Source organism: Pleurodeles waltl, chromosome 2_2 (assembly GCF_031143425.1).
Source record: "Pleurodeles waltl isolate 20211129_DDA chromosome 2_2, aPleWal1.hap1.20221129, whole genome shotgun sequence".
Lineage (NCBI taxonomy): Eukaryota > Metazoa > Chordata > Amphibia > Caudata > Salamandridae > Pleurodeles > Pleurodeles waltl.
In genome coordinates, this window is record NC_090439.1 from 322,300,435 (window position 1) to 322,318,900 (window position 18,466).

Below are 18,466 nucleotides of genomic sequence, written 5' to 3' on the forward strand. Positions count from 1 at the left end.
CACACTGCCTGTGGCATAGGTAAGTCACCCCTCTAGCAGGCCTTATAATCCTAAGGCAGGGTGCACTATACCACAGGTGAGGGCATATGTGCATGAGCAATATGCCCCTACAGTGTCTAAGCAAAACCTTAGACATTGTAAGTGCCGGGTAGCCATAAGAGTATATGGTCTGGGAGTCTGTCAAAAACGAACTCCACAGCTCCATAATGGCTACACTGAATACTGGGAAGTTTGGTATCAAACTTCTCAGAATAATAAACCCACACTGATGCCAGTGTTGGATTTATTAAAAAATGCACACAGAGGGCATCTTAGAGATGCCCCCTGTATTTTACTCAATTGTTCAGTGCAGGACTGACTGGTCTGTGCCAGCCTGCTGCTGAGAGACGAGTTTCTGACCCCATGTGGTGAGAGCCTTTGTGCTCTCTGAGGACAGAAACAAAAGCCTGCTCTGAGTGGAGGTGCTTCACACCTCCCCCCTGCAGGAACTGTTACACCTAGGAGTGAGCCTCAAAGGCTCAGGCTTCGTGTTACAATGCCCCAGGGCACTCCAGCTGGTGGAGATGCTCGCCCCCTGGACATAGCCCCCACTTTTGGCGGCAAGTCCAGCAGAGATAATGAGAAAAACAAGGAGGAGTCACTGGCCAGTCAGGACAGCCCCTAAGGTGTCCTGAGCTGAGGTGACTCCGACTTTTAGAAATTCTCCATCTTGCAGATGGAGGATTCCCCCAATAGGATTAGGTATGTGCCCCCCTCCCCTCAGGGAGGAGGCACAAAGAGGGTGTAGCCACCCTCAGGGCTAGTAGCCATTGGCTACTAACCACCCCAGACCTAAACACCCGCCTAAATTCTGTATTTAGGGGCTCCCCAGAACCTAGGAACTCAGATTCCTGCAACCTAAGAAGAAGAGGACTGCTAAGCTGAAAAACCCTGCAGAGAAGACGGAGACACCAACTGCTTTGGCCCCAGCTCTACCGGCTTGTCTCCCCACTTCTAAAGACACTGCTCCAGCGATGCTTTCCACAGGTACCAGCGACCTCTGAAGCCTCAGAGGACTGCCCTGCATCTAGAAGGACCAAGAACTCACGAGGACAGCGGCACTGTTCACCAAAGACTGCAACTTTGCAACAAAGAAGCAACTTTGAAACAACTTGCGTTTCACGACGGAAGCGTGAGACTTGACACTCTGCACCCGACGCCCCCGGCTCGACTTGTGGAGAACAACCACTTCAGGGAGGACTCCCTGGCGATTATGAGACCGTGAGTAGCCAGAGTTGACCCCCCTGAGCCCCCACAGCGACGCCTGCAGAGGGAATCCCGAGGCACCCCCTGACCCCGACTGCCTGCTCCAAAGACCCGACGCCTGGTAAAGACTCTGCACCCGCAGCCCCCAGGACCTGAAGGATCCGACCTCCAGTGCAGGAGCGACCCCCAGGTGGCCCTCTCCCTTGCCCAGGTGGTGGCTACCCCAAGGAGCCCCCCCCTTGCCTGCCTGCATCGCTGAAGAGATCCCTTGGTCTCCCATTGATTTCTATTACAAACCCGACGATTGTTTGCACACTGCACCCGGCCACCCCGTGCCGCTGAGGGTGCACTTTCTGTGTGGACTTGTGTCCCCCCCGGTGCCCTACAAAACCCCCCTGGTCTGCCCTCCGAAGACGTGGGTACTTACCTGCTGGCAGACTGGAACCGGGGCACCCCCTTCTCCATTGCAGCCTATGCGTTTTGGGCACCACTTTGACCTCTGCACCTGACCAGCCCTGAGCTGCTGGTGTGGTAACTTTGGGGTTGCTCTGAACCCCCAACGGTGGGCTACCTTGGACCCAAACTTGAACCCCGTAGATGGTTTACTTACCTGCAAAAACTAACAAACTCTTACTCCCCCAGGAACTGTTGAAAATTGCACTGTCTAGTTTTAAAATAGCTAAATGTCATTTATGTGAAAACTGTATATGCTATTTTGCTAATTCAAAGTTCCTAAAGTATCTACCTGCAATACCTTTCATTTGAAGTATTACATGTAAATCTTGAGCCTGTGGTTCTTAAAATAAACTAAGAAAAGATATTTTTCTATACAAAAACCTATTGGCCTGGAATTGTCTCTGAGTGCGTGTTCCTCATTTATTGCCTGTGTGTGTACAACAAATGCTTAACACTACTCCTTTGATAAGCCTACTGCTCGACCACACTACCACAAAAATAGAGCATTAGAATTATCTATATTGGGGGACTGGATAGTGGTGGCACCCCCTCTCCAGTAACATTGGCTGGGATACCTGTGGGTATGTAAATGATGTATTATGCTTCAGGTGTCTGACATTTGTACTTCTGTAGCTCCCCCCCTATGGTTGTTGTTCCGCTGCCAGCCTTTGCTTGTTTGCGTTGGTGTATTATGGTTATGTTAGTTTCCCTATGCTGTGCATGCTTTGGTGATGAGTGTCCATGCAGGGCTGGGAGGGGTGTCCATGCATTGGTAAAGCATGCAGGCATTGGCATTGGGATTAGTGTGATGTGGTGGTGGAGTGTGTGGGATGGAGTGGAGTGACTGGAGTGAGGGTGAGGGTGTGTGATGGCATGCAGGTATGGGGGTGATAATTGTTAACAGTTGACTTACCAGTGTCCATTCCTCCTCCAACTCTGGCCCGGCCCTCAGGATGCAGTATTGCCAGTACCTGCTCCTCCCATGCTGTGAGTTGTGGGGGAGGAGGTGGGAATCCACTCCCAGTCCTCTGTATAGTGAGCTGGTGTCTTGCTGCTATGGAACGTACCTTCCCCCATAGGTCGTTCCACCTCTTCCTGATGTCGTCCCTTGTTCTTTGGTGCTATCCCACGGCATTTACCCTGTCCACGATTCCCTGCCATAGCTCCATCTTCCTTGCTGTTGATTTCTGCTGCACCTGTGCTCCAAAGAGCTGTGGCTCTAGCCGGACTATTTCCTCCACCATGACCCTGAACTCCTCCTGTTATGTGACATGTGTTGGTGAGGGTGTGTTGGGGTGTGTGATGTGGACTGCCTGAGGGGTGTATGGGTGTGAGTGGTGTGTGTGTCTAGTTGTTGCAGTGGTCTTAGTGTCTGTCTGTTGGCAATGATTTGTATTCGGAAAGGGTTGTGGGTAATGTGGATGTGTGTTTTATAGTGGTGTGGGTGTGTGGGTGTGATGTGTGTATGGGTGTCAGGTGTGTGTTGTTTGAATTATCCAATGTGGTGTTGTTTTGTCTGTGGGTGTCCATTGCGAGCATACCGCCAATGATTTACCGCCGTTGAATGTCCGCCATGGTGATTCGTGGGTCATAATGTGATGTCATAATGTGATGGGTGTTGTTCTGTTGGTGTAACGGTGTGGGGTTTAGGACTGCCACTTTTGCACTGACATTTGGGCTGGCGGATTTGTGTGTGTGGCTGTATTTTGTCAGATTGGTGTGAGTGTGTCATAATATGGTGAACGGATATTTGCCAGCACGGCGATAAGTTGGTGGCTGTCAGCACGGCGGTAAGCGGCATTTTCCGCCAATGTCATAATGAGGGCCTATATTTTTATTACTTATGCATTAATTATTATTATCGTTATAATTATTATTATTATTAGCTGTATCGTTAGTTATAATTTTTACTGTAATATCCATAAACAAGGATGTTCCCTATCTACCATCAAAGTAAATGGTAAATCCTGACGTTGGCCTATCGCAAAGAAGTTATCCAGTTGTCCAACCTTGTTGTTGTCTCTTTAGTCTACTCTTTTCTTGATGAGCTTCTTTATTACTGGGTAATCCTCAAAGCAGGAGGCAGCGTGGAGAAACCTACATTTATATAACAATTTGCACCTCTTAAATACCCAGTAGGGGATCTTCTATATGAACTGGAAAAGAAAACTGCAGTTTTCAACCTCCATACATATATTCATATCTCCCTGGAGTCAAGAATGAGAGTTGCAGTTAGAATTTTAAAGGATTTATTCATCATGTTTTAAAATGTTCTTTATTAGTCAAATAAGGTTTATAGAACATTGCATAAAGCGTGTTCCATAGTCTATCCCTATTCTAGCATTCTAAATCAGTAATTCGTCTTAGTCAGAAAATAGCAAAAAAGAACAAATATCTTTGAGGCAGTCAGGTCTGCAAAGCTATCAGTACTCATAAAGAAGGCTGTAACAGACTCTGATACAGAATAGTCTAGGCAGAGAGCAAAGTCTGCACGAGTCTCGCAGTCAGAAGCTCTGTGCATGACAGAGAATGGATCGAGCCTAAAAGGGAATGAGGATGATCGAGATTATCTGTTCTTTCCCTGGGACACTTTTATAATGATAATAATAATACAATGAATTACAATTTGTGACAATTGTTATATATGAGATTTTAGTCATCCAGTCACAAATATGAAAAGCTGTAAGACATGGACAATTTCCAATGAGATGGGAACTTCTAACAAAGACAGCTCTAAAGCAAGATATGTTTAGAAAATGTTTTTACATAGGATGATATACTAAAATATTTTCTCAGCTGTGTTAGTCTCTGAAAGAAAAGACACTCATGTAAATTTTATGCACAAATAGCTTATGAGATTTTAATTCCCCCACATATTCACACTAAAAACGTTTAGATTAGTTTTGAAAGTTTCAAGATTCCAATGCAGGTCAAGCAGTTAAAAACATGTAAAATAACATAGCTCTCTTTGTTAGCATAGGAAATTTGCATCATGCAAAGCCTGTGTAAAAGTCACAATAGAAACCTGCTCACTTAAATGCTATTTTGAATTTCTTAACATTAGCAAATCGGTGGCTTCGGGCATCAAGATGGCGGTCGCACTCTGAGAGTGCTCTGGACCCCTCCGTCATCCGCCCAAAATTACCACGATTTGGCGATCTGGAGATGCCGCGCCGGCTGTCCCCGCGGTCTCCCCATCTCACTGGGGTCCCGCTGAGGTGAGCGGTGGTTGGATCGGACCCCGTTCACGTGCCGCGGCCCGAATGCTAAAATGGCCGCTAGAGCTGGACTGCCTCGAGAGGGCCGTTGCTGAACGACCTGGCCCCTGATGTGGATGCTCTGGGCGCAGTGGGAAACGAGGAAGACTCGGCACTGGGCCTCGGGGCACGGGCCCTGTGAACTGGTGGGGCGGTGCTGCCCTGGAGGACGGGATCCTCCGAGATCCGCCCGAGCGGCGTGGGAGCCGCTAAAGGGGGGCCCCCTGCGACGAAGCCCCTCCGGATCCCCGAGAGAGGTGAGCGAGGTACCGGCAGCTGACTGAAGGGGCGTTGGCCGTGCCGGGGTCCGTGCGCTGAGGTGGCGCGGCGCTCGCGGCGCCTTGAGAGGGGTTCCCCCGGGATTCCACCCGGATGGGAAGGAGAGACGCGGGAGGGACGCCGGCCCACGTGTAGGCGCTCAGTGCCCTGGTCCGGACCGCCTCGAGGGGGGGTCCCCCGAGACTTATCTGGGGGCCGAGGAACCAAATAGGGGCATCCCCCGCGGCACAGCCCCCCCACACACCCAGGCGGGGTGGGCGGCATGCCGAGGGCCCGCGGTGAACTGAGAGGGCGATTGAAACGCCGGGCCCAGCTGCTGAGACACCACGGTCCCCGGGACGCATCGGGGAACGGGGAGGCAAACCCCAGGATTCGCCGGGCGGTGAGAGAGAGGCGCAAGAGGAGCGTACCCTGCGGCGAGGACCCCTGGCCCCCCACATGAGGAGAGTGATGCGCCGTGAAATGCTGTGAAATGCGACGAACCAGATGAGTGGCAGTTGCGCAGGAGCCCGAGTAAAACAACCCTCCAAAGTGAGAGGAACCTGGAATCCTGGTCCGCCTTCTGGGGCCCAGAGTAAATGGGGCCTGCTACAAAATCCTCTGAGGTGGGAACGAGCCGAGCAAACAATAGCAAAATCCTTTGAACCCTCCACTGGCCCACGCAGTTGCAGCTCAATCAATATATCCTCATCACCACTGACCGGGGACCAGGTGCCCGAGCCGGAGTGGCGGCGAACCCGCCACCGGGACATCGTGCCCCCGAGTCCGCGACCCCGGCGGGCCAACGTGACCGCATAAACCTACTCATCGCGAGAAAACTTCGCCGACAGTTGTCCGCACTGACACACGTGCCGGAACACCCCAAGGAACCGTACACTGACCTCCGCCCCCGTATCAAGATGGGGAAAGATAAGGCAAACAAACAACCCCCGGTCTCCCAGCAAAAGATCGACCAGTTCACGACACCGGCGGGTCCCCGGGGGGGAGGAGACGCAGCCAGTGGGGGTCCAGCTATAGACGGAGTGAATGCCATCCTCCAGGCGATCCAATCATCACAGGCAGCCGTAGAAACCAAAATCGGAGAAGTGCGAGAGGACATGGGTCTTATTCGGCAAGATCTCAGAAATGCGGTGAGTCGCATCACCGACGTAGAAGCCTGCGTCTCCCAGACTGAAGATGATCTATCCGATCTTAAAACTAAAGTGGCCCAGCTACAAGCCCGAACCAGCGAGTTGCACCGCCGTGCAGAAGATGCCGAAAACCGATCGAGGCGTAACAACCTGCGCTTTGTTGGATTCCCTGAGGGCGTGGAAGAAGACATGGCCTCAGAATTTCTGGAGCAGTGGATCAAGTCCTGGATGCCAGATCAAACCCTCTTGGCATGGTTCGCTGTCGAGCATGCCCACAGGGCCCTCATCCCACGCCCCCCTCCGGGTGGCCCCAAACGCCCGATGATTGCACGCTTCTTTCATTTCAAAGACCGAGACAATATCCTTAAGGAAGCCAGGCGCACCGAGGGCCTCCAATGGGAGAACCACAAGATCTTAATCTTCCCAGACTACACCCGTGAAGTCCAGACCCGCCGCCGATCAAACGAGCACGTAAAGCAAAAACTCAGAGCAATGCAGCTCTCATATATGCTCCTCTTCCCCGCAAGACTTAAAGTACTCATGGCTGGGAAGGCGTACTTCTTCGAGTCTCCTGAGAATGCATGGGACTGGCTAACAGAGGAGGGCGTTGGAGCCCGGAGGGGACCCGTGAAACCAACTGGAGGGGCCCCTCGCGAGGGTCCCCCCCGGTGGAGGGACCCCGGAGGAGCCGGAGGCGCACCAGATCCCGTAGAGGAAGGCAGAGAGACTCAGGTATCCCCCCCAATGACGAGGCGGCTCGGGACCCCGATACACAGACTGAAGGAGCCCCTGTCGGGCCCTCGAGGCCCCGGGACATAACACAAGCTGCGGACTACACCAGTTTGAGCCAATCCCCGGTGCTTGGATAGCTTGAACCGATGGGCTCCCACTGAGTCACACCTGAAGGAACTGAGACCCGGACTCACACCCGCAGACTCCGGAGGGGACGCCGCGGGTGGCGTTATTGCTCCTCAGCGCACACTGCGCAAAGCTTGATCCAGACTCGCTAATTGCAATTGATCCTACTAAATGGAGGGGTCCATCACTCCACCCCAACAACAGTCCATCTGGCTGTTAAGTTTTGGTTGAGAAGTTGGGCGACAGATGCTTCCAGGGAGGGAGTATGGGGTGGGGGGTGGTTGGAGGACAAAGAGTTTAAAACGGGTTTAGATAGTAGAACGTTTATTGCTTTTTCTTGTTTTTTTCATTATTTTAATATTTCAATGTTATGTTTGAGACGGTCGTCCCGGGGTCCACAAACAGGCAACCAAAACTACACAATACCCACACAGTCCACGCCCGACCCCCATTGACCCCCATTATCTCATGGAACGTAAATGGTCTACTTGATAAGATCAAGATATCCGCAGTATTCAATACCCTCCGCAGATACTCCCCCTCAGTGGTCCTATTACAAGAAACCCATCTCCTTGGGACTAAATGCCCCATGCTCGCACGAGGAGGATATGACAGGGTTTACCACGCAGGCTTCTCCAGAGGATCCAGGGGGGTGGCCATTCTGCTCCATCGATCACTACCTATGGTGGTTACAGCCACACAATCCAACCCCCAGGGCCGATTCGTAGTAGTTAAGGGGACCCTTCATGGGTCACCGATAAACCTTGTATGTGTGTACGGACCCCCGGCGGGACTAGACGCATTCTTACTCTCGCTTCGCCGAGTGGTAGCGAGTCTCCCCCAGGGTACCACCCTGCTGGGAGGGGACTTCAACGCCGTCCTCAACCCGAGCTTGGACGTATCCGGTGAAATCTCCACCAATAGATCCGCCCGGGCCACGAGTCTTAGCAGCTGGGCAGAAAGCCTTGGCATGTGCGAGGTATGGAGAACCTGGCATCCCAGGGAACGCCGGTACACGCACACCTCGGCTGCCCACTCGACACAATCCAGAATTGACCTCATATTCATGCCTGCTCTTGACATCAATAACGTCACGGGTGCGGAGCTGCTGCCCCACGGGGTCTCAGACCACGCGCCAGTGCGCGTCTGGTTGGGTGGCACGGACCCCACCAGACGCCCGATATGGCGCCTGAATGCATGGAATTTACAGGACAATGATTATACCCAAGAAATTAAGAACCACCTTACCCAATATTTCGAACTGAATCTGGGATCGGTCCAATCTCCGGGCACCCTATGGGCCGCATGCAAAGCCACTCTTAGAAGACAAGCCAAATATCTCCTCCGCTCACGCGAACGTGCCAGAGACTCACAACTGTCCAAGTTGGAGACCAAAGCACTAATCCTAGAGCGCCAACAAATGACCTCAGCGTCAGCCTCTGTTCTGAGACAGCTCACTGGGGTTAGAGAAGAAATTAAGCACATAGCATTGGAATCAGCAAAGCATATTTGGAGGGCCTCAGCAGCGCGAATATATGGCTGGGGGGACAAAAACGTGAAACTCCTGCACTGGCTGGCCACCCGCCCTCTGGCCAACAGGGTCATACCTGAAATCATGGAGGACTCTGGTTCCCTTTCCAAAACTCCTATAGAAATTGCGCAAAGGTTCGCCTCCTATTACACGCGCTTATACGCAGAACACCCCCGACCCACTGCCGAGATAGAGTCCCCCCTTCTAAACGACATCACTCTTCCCAGTGTTCCTCTGGCGATAAGGGATAGACTAGATGAACCTATTGACCTCGCTGAGGTCATAAGTGCGATCACCAGCCTGGCGCCGGGCAAGACCCCCGGGCCAGACGGATTCCCTGCGGAGCTGTATAAAAGATGCAGCGACATTCTGGGCCCCCACCTGCTCAACATGTACGAAGAAGCCGAAAAACAGGGCCGCTTCCCCAATGAGATTGACCAAGCCACAATTGTGGTGATCCCTAAGACCCAACCCCCATCACGACACTGCTCGGCATATCGGCTTATCTCACTTCTGAATACAGAGATCAAAGTGCTGTCTTCGATCCTAGCTTCTAGACTAAGGGAGGTGATACCCACCTTGGTGCACCCCGACCAGTGCGGCTTTATGCCCACCCGCAGTACCCGACACTGCATCAGGCGACTACACCTAGCCTTGGCGCATCACACGACCTTGTCACACACTCCCCTGGCGCTACTCCTACTTGACTTTGAAAAAGCATTCGACACGGTGGATTGGTCCTTTCTGGACCAGGTGCTACTAAAAAATGGACTTGGGCCTAAATTCCGAAGACTGGTGAAGCTCCTTTATTCCAACCCGACGGCCCAGGTACAAGTGAACGGGGTGGTCTCCGACCCGTTCCCCATTGGCCGCGGCACCCGACAGGGATACCCGCTATCCCCGCTGCTCTTTGCACTAATAATAGAGCCCTTGACGATATTGCTGCGAAATGACCCCCTGATTGAGGGTTGGCCCTGGCCCAGTTGCCCAGAGGACCGAGTGGCGCTATACGTGGACGACGTTCTACTATACATTTCCAACCCGGCCAGAAGTGGTCCCCGTGTCCTACAACTTCTAAGCCTCTTCGCGGAAGCCTCAGGACTGATCCTAAACCCTAATAAATCCTTACTGGTCCCTTTACATCGCTCCCGGGACTGTGTAGACTGGCAGCAGAGCATCCCAGTGCGAAGGAACAGCTTTAAATACCTGGGAATCTCACTACTACCCGAGCTGACTTGGGAGCTCAATATCACACCACTAACCAGAAGAATTAAAGCTGACCTACAGCGCTGGAGGGCTCTCCCCTTAAATCTGCTTGGCAGAATAGCTCTCTACAAAATGATGATCCTCCCCAGACTCCTATATTTATTGCAAAACTTCCCACATCCCATCCCCAAGAAATGGTTTGGTGAGATGGACTCACTGGCGCGTCAATTTATGTGGAACGACGCCCGTCCGAGACTCGCGCTTAAAATCTGTCAAAGAGACATTTACGACGGGGGGCTGGGCATGTCCAACATCCATTATTATCCCCACGCGATGCACCTGGTCGTGATCAATGACTGGGTGGGGGGCGGGTGGTCGGACCCGGCGTATTGGCTGGAGCTCCGGTCGCTGGGCTACCCGCGGATCTTCGACATCCTGTACGGGGGTCCGATCTCACGGGACATCCCAGACGTGACCAAAGTGACTTTACTGGGTTGGCGGGTGGCCCAAAGACTGTCGGGTGGTGGGGACGCCTTACCCAGCAGACCCCGCTGTGGCAGGGGAGGCACCTAAGGGAGGTGGTGAATCTGGAGGGCTTTCAGAAGTGGGATAATATAGGCATCTCTACTCTGGGCGACGTATGGGAGGGGTCACATATGCGATCATTCGAAGACCTCCAAAAACTCTTCTCCTTAAACAGAACACAATTTCATAAATATCTCCAGCTCCGCCACGCCCTACTAGTACATGTACAAATTGGGGACAGCATACCCGAATATAGCCCCATGGAGGCGAAGGCACTGATGGGGAATCTGGGCAAGCGAGGTGTTTCCCAGATATACCGCGCTCTGATAGCCAATACCACCTGCCCCCTAGGGGGGCCCCGCCAGGGATGGGAGGGATGGGTGGGCCCCATGGATGAGATGGACTGGAGTGAAGCACTGATGGCCCCCCGTACCCTGACAATGGCCACCCACTTCCGGTTAATTCAGACCTTTTACCTCCATACAGCCTACCTCACACCAGCCAAACTGCGTCGGGCGGGCCTCCAGTCCTCAGCGGAGTGCCCGCGATGCATGAACCCCGCAGCTGATTTTTTTCACATGGTATGGACATGCCCAATTATATCGGCCTACTGGGGAACGATCGCACACGAGATCTCAGGAGTCCTACAGGAGAACATAGAAAGGGAACCACTACCTCTCTTATTGGGGATTATGGGAGACACCGGGCTGAGAAGATCAGATCGAGCATTTCTTGGGATGGCATGCCTGGTAGCTAAGAGGGACATAATGGCGGACTGGAAAGCCAGATGCGCCCCAACACTTACCAAATGGAGGCGGGGGTTGGACTGGTGTGCACACCGGGAAAAACTGGTATACGAGGCCAGAGGATGTCCAAATAAATATGATAGGGTATGGGGGAAGTGGGAGGCCGCAGCAACCACTTAGGCGATGTGTGACTCTTATTTACAATATGGTGCCTGGGAACCAGGACTTGAGACCGTCTACTGTTAGGCGCCAAGTTGGCACCTTGTTAATAAGTGTATGTTTTCATTATCTTTTTCCTTCTGCAAAATCAATAAAATATCTTTATAAAAAAAAACATTAGCAAATCAAGAAGTCAAACGAATTAGGGCCATGCAAAGTGTAGAAAAGAAATGCACGTTTAAAATGTAGCTTTTGGTTAGGCCTAGATTTCACTCATATGGGTTATTAATTAAATAGTTTTTATTTTTGATGAAATTACTAGCACATGCCTCCAGTCCTTTAGCCTGCAATCAGTGTTGGAAAACTGATGATGCATTACCTTTGCCTTTCACCTTCATGACTTTACTTGATGTCACATGAGAGTACTCACCCTCTCATCAGTGATACTTGTGTGTTACCCTATTCTCTGCACCAAATCACCATTCAGCAGTAAGGAAAATACTATGTACAACCAAACAATGGAATATAAGAAATATGTTTTTATTATGTATAATGTGACGCCCTTCCCAAACCCAAATCCAACCACTCCCTTCTTCCTGTTCTTGCCTGCGCAGAAGTGTATTGCCTGCTACCTCCCCCAGGAGCTGCTGTTGATTCAGGGAGGCTTTCAAAGGGGATAACTATACATGGCTATAATCAGCTTAAACAAGGAAGGTGTTTCAAGCAAAACAAGATTATTGTTTCTCAGAATGGAGCAGGTGGGCTAGCAAAGAAGGATTCTCGTTCTGTATTGCAAAATAAAAATAAAAATACAGAGTATGTGGAAAATCTAAGAAAAGACCCTCATAAATCAACACACTGTTAAGGGGAATCATTTACTAATTGTAGTGTAATGAACATTCAAGTCACAGAAGGAGACTAGCTTTGGTAGAATCATCAGGTAGATTGAGTTACTGTGGGGTGTAGATTGTGGGGGAAAAAGCTCACTAACTATATGGGGGTACACTATTGTTATAAATGTATTCTCTGCACTACAATGTCCCTTTCTGGCCTAGATAGACTGAACAGTGTGGGAATATTATCAATGTATTTGTAACTTCCCCCTCAGTTTCACATTGCTTGCACTACGTCTGCCCTGCCAAATGTTAGGTCTGTTGATGGTGGAAATAGATAACAGCTCAATACATCTCACAACTTGGGAGGAAATTAGGTTAGGTTATCAATGATAGGATGGGTATGGGGAAATTAGGTAAAACTTTAGAGAGACAAACACAGCCTTCAGCAAGTCCATGAGCATTCCACATCTGTCATGGAAAGCTAAGCCAAATTACTCAGGGCCTGATTACAACATTACAAGGTCCATAGGATATAATGGAATTGTAATACAGCAGTGGGATATCCGTCACATTTGTAATGGAGTAATCCCCTCCGCCAAGGTCGTAATCAGGCCCTCAGTCTTTAGCAGCCAATAGACTCCCAAGGTAGCAATAGTTATCTAGGCTGAAGTCCATGGCAATGATACACATAGTTAAAAAGTATTTCTTATAAATGTTAAGTAAAAATATACTGTATACATATGGTGAAACTGCATTGTTCTGGCATTGTCAGTCTTGGGAGCAAGGGTGAACCACAGAGTAGGAGCACCATAAATGTTCCATTTATTTGCAGACCAGAATGCTTGTGGTGTGAAAAAAGAAAATTACAATATTTGAGTGTCAGTGTAAACATGGTGCACAACGAGTCAGAGTTGAAAGATAAGCTAGCATGCAATTAACTGAAGGCCAATCTAGTACCAGTACCAATAAGTTGACAACCACTTAGGATTTACCCCTTGAGCCACAAGCCTGCAACATTATAGATAACTCATTTCTTCCTGGACCATATGGATGGGACTCTTTAATTCCTCTTTTTACCCATATAAGTATATAGGCATTGGTTCATCTGCATGTTGTTGAGACTTGAAGATTGCATTTCATCCAAAAAAGAGACAGATTTGTTTAAGAAGAAAAAAAAATAGTCTTAGTCTAGTCTAGGAGTTTAAGAAGAACCAAGAGATACTGGCATGCAAAATTTAAAAACGTCAATAAAGAAGCTATCCCAGCATTTATCCAGACTCCAATAATAACCTAAGCATGAAATACCAAGTATAGCTAAGCTAATCCTGTCACATCCATCAAATGAATCATCATTTGGCATTCATTGATGCAAGTTACCTCTTCCAAGTGCAGTGTCCCTGTATCTATCTATTCTTCTGTTAGCATAGATAGACAGATCTACATATGTACTGCTTATGACCTTGCATGTGACATCATTCCAATAATTGACACATGCAAGTTGTACAAGACAGTCCTTTACATCTGGTCTTTGCTTAGACAGATATAATTTCATTATCAGAGACAGCCAGATGAGATTTACACCTTCTAATGTAAAGTGTGCTATGTGAATCTGAAGGCAAGGCTCTGTCTGATAAAAGCCATAACAATCTCTGGACAGGTTTGCTGATGACAGCTTGATTTGCGTCATTGGTGGTCTGTGACTATATTATAGATACACATGCTTTGAGCATTCAGTGCAGAAAGGGCATTGCATGACTCAGAAGCTAGGAGAAGTAAAACCGCACACCGAAGTCTAGAGATCTGGCATCCTAAACACAGATTCACAGACTTTGGAAGACCACTCCTGGTACGATAAATTTGTATTTCAATGCTGCTTGAAAAGGCAGAAGAAAACAACGTGGTTAACGTCCTTAGGAGGTTCATACTTGAACTATACAACTTACAATTTGTAGGCAAACTCGAATTTCAAAGAGTCCATCAAGTCCGACCCCATGAACTAAGCACCTTAGGATGCCTGTAACCTATAGTTGGTTGCCTAGAGCTTTATGGACATACCATATTATTAATGCAGACATCTAACAACAAGGGGTGGTCATTTCTATATGGCCAATCCACCTACATGTCTGCTGACCACTGTTACGATTCTAATGTGAAGAGGAAGAAATTCTTGACAATAAGACTTAAACAGTGATACTGGGAAACACGGTCTGTTGAAACTGGAAGTTAAGTTAATCAAAATGGATGAGAAGATTAAGGGCCAGATTTAATAGAAAATGATGGTGTGCGGTGCTGCGCCAAATTTGGCAGCATCACACACCATCATTTTCAAAACGCAGGGATGCACCGTATTTACTAGAATACGGCGTACCCCTGTGTTTTCCCCTGGGCCAGTGCAAAATTTGCTGCCTTGTGCCAACGCAGCAACCCTTGAACCATAGTGCAAGGATGGCTGCGTTGAGGGGGAGATTATTTTTGTGCAGGAAGGAGCACCTTTGCTGCACAAAAACAATCTTAAATGGCGATTTGCTCTTTCTCTGTGTGCTGCAGAATTCAACACACAGAAAGAGCAAAAAACGAGGAGAAATGAAAGCATTTCTCCTGGTTGAGCCATGCAAATCCCACCCCTGGGGTGGCGTTAAATTTTGGCGCTGCCTCAGGTTTATAAAAACTCAAAAATCTGAGGCAGTGTCAAAATGCAGTGGGCTTTGCTGTGGCACACCCACAGCAACACCCATTGCACACCCCTTCCACGCAAAGTACTGCGTGTGAAAGGACTGTATTTGCAAGGTGGCGCTAAGCCACAAAAGGTGGCTTAATGCCACCGTGTAAATACGGGGCAGAGCATAGCGCCACCGGGTCGTCAAGAAAAGTGACGCTTAGGTGGCGCTAAGGGCTCTTAAATAATGCCCCTTAACACAATAAATCCAACGACCTTGAGGACTTTCTGGACTCTCTCGACTCTGCCTTGATGAATGTTATCAGTGGAACAGTTGGAACATGGCGAAGGCCACGACCAGTTCATGCAAGGATTGGTGGGTACTTATATTATTGAGAGAGGTTAGGTTCTGGAATGTCAATCTACATAATTGTTTTAGGGACATTGTAACAATAATGTTTCTAGTTTGTCCTGTCATACCATTGAGATCCTGGTATTCGCTGTGACATAATCGAGTTTCTTGCTGTTTTTTCATAACATTTTGCATATTATTGTAGTTGTACACGCTGGGTTGTGGATTTGAACATTGGGGTTCAGAGCCCTCTCTTTTTGGTGACTTTTTAGATATTTGAGGTGATTGAGATATTCTTTTCACTACGATTGATTTGAGTTGCTTTATTTTGTTGGTTTCATTTAGGTTTTGTTTTGCCATTAGACCCGCAGGCATATTTTCCCAAATAATTAAAAAATAACACAGATTTTTGCAACCGTTCTTCTAGGGTATGTTTATTCTGACGTGCAACACATTAATTATTTTATTGGGTCTTCTTTTTTTGCCTTTGTTCTCTTTCTATTACAACGAGTTAAAAACTTGTGTGGTCGGAAACCTGTGCAACACTTTTGATGATTATGACGTATGTGTGGTTGTGGATACTGACATCCCTGGTGAGTATTGTCACTATTGGTCACTTTAGATACTTTGGTAAATGCTAATGGGACTTGCTGGTTTTAGGTTGAGACAAGGTAGCATGTAAGCACTGTTTCTCGACATGTTGTAATACAAATCTGTGGGCTTGTACCACGCATATCTCACGCCCATCACTTTTATTCGTTCTATGGCCTGCCTTTCATAAGTCCCTTGATTTCGTAAGTAAATGCTTTATGTTTGTCACACCTTGAGGCTGCTTTGTTACCGGCTTATAGACTGACCCTGTTACATGGATTATTGTACAATCAGACATATACCTTAGTGTGGCACACCTCTGTTTTTTGGCCATATGTTGTTTCTTCCTCTTTCTTCTTTAGGGCATGCAGCTGTTTCTTTGTGGTGTCTTAATATTTTTCATAAGGTTCACATAGCGCAAACTAGATTGGAGGAGCGCTTTGCATGAGGATGTGAAGTTTCATATAGAGCAAACTCGATCGGAGGAGTGCTTTACATGTCTACGTGAAGTTTCATATAGCGTGGCCTCAACCTGAGGATCGCTTTACATGAATACCACTTACTATGAATTTAGCAGCTGAAAAAACACACAGAAATCCTCAATGCGGCTCTCCTGGCACAGCGGGAGAGCCAACACTACAATACTCATTTCACTCAGGAAACTCACCCCATAATGCTTTGTGGGGCATTTCTTTTTCAAAACGCTTTTGCCCATAACTCAGCCTGTGGTGGCCCTATGATGATGGGACCAGCACCAAACCTTTCAGCATGACACACTCTTTCAGTTTTGGTCTCTTAGTCCCCACAATAGGTTGAGGGAGTGAGCTCAAAATAGTAACTTCTCCCACCTTTCAATGTCTTTTTAAGCTCTCCCATGGCTGGAGTAGTTTGTGTTTACTGAGAGTAGTTTGTGTTTAAAGGTTAAGTTTGTAATAGTATGGCAGTAGGCCTGCTAGGCCTGAACATATGTAAGACACTATGCCCTCTTGGGATTACATATATGGTTACACTGCATTACTGGTTACATGACCACGTTTCTTACAAATGTTATTTTTATAGTGGTACCCTCTAGGGGCAGTTCAGAGCATTACAGTCAGGTTACTACAATATTTGCAACACTCAGAAACTCACCCCATAATGCTTTGCAGAGCATTCCTTTTACAAAACATCTTTACCCATAGCTCACCCAATGACATGTTCTTCTATCCAGGTCATCTCTGGGTCCCCCTCTAAGTTGGGTGGAACCTAAAATAATAATATACAAAAATAATACAAATTGCAATATTTTCATTTTTTTTTTCTGCAGATAGAGGAAGAAGGTAAATGGAAGTGCAATGGTCCCATGCAGGCCAACTGAAATATGTGGCTGAGAGGGCCAAATTATGTGGCAGGGTTGACCAATTTATGTGGCAAGAAAAGTCCAGTTATGCATTTACAACACCAATGGCTCTAACTCAAGCAAATTTGAGAGCTATTACATTGCAAATGTGTGTTTAAGTTATTTTGTTGTGTCTCTTACGATTATGGGCTGGTTGCAGTGCCGGTCATTTTTCAATAAATGTAGGTTGTGTAGTTTTGTATTGTAGATGTCTCATTTGTTCGAGTAAGGGGATAAAGTATACTAACTACATTCATGTCAAGCATTCTTGGCCTTACCACAACACTATTGGTTCTTATTGGTTTATTTAGCCCTTTGGTCTTTGTATATTAGCGTGTAGTTTTCCCTCCTCTGATTATATCTTGTGCCAGTTTTCAATTTGTGCAGCCATCTCTAAATGCCAGGTACGGTATAAGGGATTACGCTGATAAGGCTGTGTAACCATTAAGTAATTTATTTTACATTCTTGATACTTTATTTTATAGGTAGTGTTATGACTTGCTGTTGAGTGGTGGTGCAGTTTTGGAACACTGGAAGCAGTTATAGGAATTGTTATGAACTACTGGAAGCTGTTATATGCATTGTTATCAACAGTTCAAAGGGTACCATCCATACATATCATTTGTAAGCCCTCTTCTGTAATTACCTTTCAAATGTACTCAGTATTGTTAGGTATGCTTGAATAGCAGGGTGCTAAGCTTTAGCAATAAAACTTTTTATCTTACAGATGTGTGCATATGTTGCACTTTTAGTGCTCTCTTACCGGCCATAGTATGGTTAGTATACTGTTTGCCTATTTAATTTTTTGTGTTTTCTGGACATATGCTCTTTTTGCACATTTTTGGTCTATGTGTTCCACATCTCTTTGTTTGTGCTTTATTGAGGATGAGTCTTAGGTCACAATGTGTGGTTCTATGTTGCTGACACTGAGTTTTGGTTACAATGATGATGGTGGTGTACTATTTATGTTTTCTCTCACTTCTTGTTTAAATCTTTTGCCCTCTTAATTTAATTGCTAGTTTTGTAATGGATGTACATATATTGGGTTTATTCTTGCATTCCTGAGGAAGTCTAGTAGAAAAAACATGTGTTGGCTATGCTTTTGGATCAGACACTACCCGGGACTGATTTCTTCTTTGTATATTTTCCATCATTTGCCTGAGCCATACTGATTTTGTTAAATTGTTTGTTCTGTTTTGTCTCTACAATGTTATTGCTTATCTTTATGTTTTAAATTACATTGTATGTTCACAACTAACAA